Consider the following 3,214-nt stretch of genomic DNA (forward strand, 5'->3'; position numbering starts at 1 on the left):
CACGTGTACTTCATCCTAACTACACGTGTAGTTCATCCTTATTACATGTGTATTTCATCCTGTATTACACGTGTACTTTATCCCAATTACACGTGTACTTCATCCTAATTACACGTGTATTACACGTGTATTTCATCCTGTGTTACACGTGTACTTTATCCTAATTACACGTGTATTTCATCCAATATTACACGTGTCTTACACGTGTACTTCATGCTAAATACATGTGTCTTTGATTGCCATTTTTGTTGAATTCAAATCAAACCACCATGTGAGGAAATCTCCTTAATCTATGTGCTGTTTAGAATGAACACTCAAGAGATTCACATTTTCCATACTAACTGATTTATTCATCTTCATAAATTTTATAAATCTTTGAGTAATGGCATGTCTTATGTTGGCCTCTTTTGCACCCTTCTCCTTTCGACATTGTTCTGAAATGATAACCATTTGAAAAAAATTAAGCAAAAGTATACAATGATTTCTTTACGAGGATAAATAAATCAACTTCAGCTGCTTGGGATGATGATTAAATTATATAGCTTTTTCTAAGAGTCTTCTGCATATAACAGTTAAGTTTTTTCACTCTTCAATGACTTGATTTTAAGCCATATGGTGAAATGCTTGACGATCTGGCAATTTCAATGTTCAACGCCACCTGATGAAAAAACAAGGGGTCTAGGGACACCATGCCCGTATGGTTTCGAATGCTAAACAATCAACATAATGAAATAGAAACAGGACATTGAAACTCACCACAATCATAGAACATGTCACAAGCTACAATTTTACAATTGATCGATGTTATAATGTATTCATAGGTAGCAAAATAAATTAGACAAATTGTATATAATTCAATACTCAACTCCCCCTGGTGGTGAGAACAAAAACCTGGGTAACCCCAATTCCACGTGAGATGAATACTACAACAGTGGTAACAATTATCAAATATCAAGACTATAAGTCAAAACCTGTTGATATTTTCCTTCAAAAACCTTCTTCTATCTATGAATGAGAACTGATGACACCAAGATGGCTGCCAAATGTGTCATGCTTGACTGATCGAAAAATCTGTCTCGTATGTTTTAGATTGTTAAGAATGTATACCCATCACAAATTTCAAAGAAAAATTGCAAACCATTAGGCAGCTACAAGGCAAAAATGACCTTTTTGGGAACAAAAAAGGTCACATGATGGCCATCTTGTGTCAAGATGGCCATCTTCATCTTCAAAATCTCCTTTGAAAACTTCAAAAAATTGCATAAGTGATGATTTTGGGGAACGAAAATGGCCAATGCAGTTGGCCATCTTGATTCGGACCAGTTTTGGGCTGAAGACATGTCTAGGATAGATATGTGTGTAACTTAAATATCAAGAGTATTAAAACTTCCCAAAATACTGGATTCCATCTACAGACGAACAAAGGTTGAATGCAATAGCCCGCTTGCTTGGACTTACGTCTCAAATGGGCTAAAGCTGGGGACACATTAGGCAATTTCGTCGAGCACTTAAGTTGTGCAACGAAATCGTCGGTAAAATCACCTAGTTTGTCAGGGTCTACGCCGACTGAATCGCCCGAATCCAACACGTCCTGCGACTGAATCACCCAACGCATCAGGCCACGGTGATTGTTCGCCTCGAGCGCCATATTAAACGTTAAACCCTCCCCTTTTCTGACCAAGTGCCCTTTTGAATCACAGGTAAAAAATTCCACCCTATGATCAAAGTGCACAAACCCCATACAACCGTTTCACACAGGGAGACCTGTATTGACTAGTGCTCTTTTCATAAGAGCTGAACCCTCTTTTTTCAGCTTGGATATGCCCCTGTAAATCAACAACAAATGAATGCTAGCCATTATATATTGAGTTCATGTACTTACGTATTATTTAGCTGACCCGGTTTGGGTCCAACTTTTTTCCTCATGGAAGACTTTCATTGCGTCGCATCCAGTCCAATGCCTTGACAATTAGTTCTTCTTTTAAATGAGTGGACAACAGCATGCATGCACCCAACAGTATTAGGTTTTCCGACTAATCAGCGTATGGCAGCAGCTGTTGTATCATCCAATAGTGAGTAGGCATCCTAAAATGAGAAGAATTTACAATGCTTACGCTATAATCTTTACTAAAACCATTCCGACGCTCATATAATATATAATGTAATTACCTGATTTTCATCACGCTGTCGTTGTTGAGAAATCAGTGGAGAATTGAAGGCTCTCTCGCGCTAACATCGTTTTCCAACAATCCCCCAGTGGACACATTTTTAAGCCAAAAAAACGGGAATTCCAATTTTATAGTGTCTGTCCTTGGATCAATTCTTATTGGTGTAGACCCTATAAAGTTTGAAAAAAATGGTCAAGAATTGATTGCACTAACGTCGTTTTTGCCCCCAGTCGAAACTCCGACAGCGACCTAATTTCATGTCCAGCATACAAGTTTAATGGCGATGATGGGCGCACAACAAAATCTAAATGACCCTGCGGTTTTTAGATTGGATGCATAAACACCAAAGACACTCCGTTTTTATCCCTCACAATTGGAATGATCATTTACAATTTTTTCACTGGACATTCAATCATTTAAGGCCTATAATATATAGGCTAACTAATTCAAATTCAATTCAATACTAGGCCTACAATATTTAGTCATGTTGCTTTTCATTCCAATAAACATATTCTTTTAGTGACCTATAAACCTTTACTTTACTACATAACAATAATCATACCTGAACAATCCACAACGCGTCCTTTATACGCGGGATAATAATAAATGGCCTTCTTCGACTTTTTTGTTCCACTTCCATTCCAATCCATTCTAATGAATCTAATAATCATTCAATGATCCACTATGTGTTTGACAAGAGTTTGACAGAGTTGTCAATGATCCCCTTTTATGGACTGATTGTCATCCATTATTGCGTTTTGCAATCATTATGAGAATAGAATAGATCGTGAAAGCCTGTGAAAACGTGTTGCTTAACAATGGCAATATGGCTGCCACCGCGCAGGGGTGCTTGGGAGTTTAATTGAAATAAATTATTTAATTATTAATAAGATTTATGTCTGCATTTTAGTTCTATTAGAATTAAAAAATAATCGTGTTAAGTGATATTTAATTAGCAAAAATTACTTATACTAAGGGTTATTATGAAGCTAAGGCAAAATCAATTAAGTAAATTGAAAATAACGATTCAGTGAAGAAATGACGAT

At 36.7% G+C, this 3,214-nt stretch overlaps 1 long non-coding RNA gene across 1 annotated transcript; it reads right to left on the reverse strand.

The window, feature by feature from the left end:
- Window positions 1–385: 385 nt before the first annotated feature.
- LOC141906993 (uncharacterized) lies at window positions 386–2,781 on the reverse strand. Its single transcript, XR_012619450.1, has 4 exons — window positions 2,731–2,781; window positions 2,170–2,338; window positions 1,883–2,085; window positions 386–434 (listed from the first exon to the last, which is right to left on the reverse strand). It is a non-coding gene; the product is annotated as an uncharacterized LOC141906993 (long non-coding RNA).
- Window positions 2,782–3,214: the final 433 nt, after the last annotated feature.

The sequence above is a fragment of the Tubulanus polymorphus genome, chromosome 6, assembly GCF_964204645.1.
Source record: "Tubulanus polymorphus chromosome 6, tnTubPoly1.2, whole genome shotgun sequence".
Taxonomy (NCBI): domain Eukaryota; kingdom Metazoa; phylum Nemertea; class Palaeonemertea; order Tubulaniformes; family Tubulanidae; genus Tubulanus; species Tubulanus polymorphus.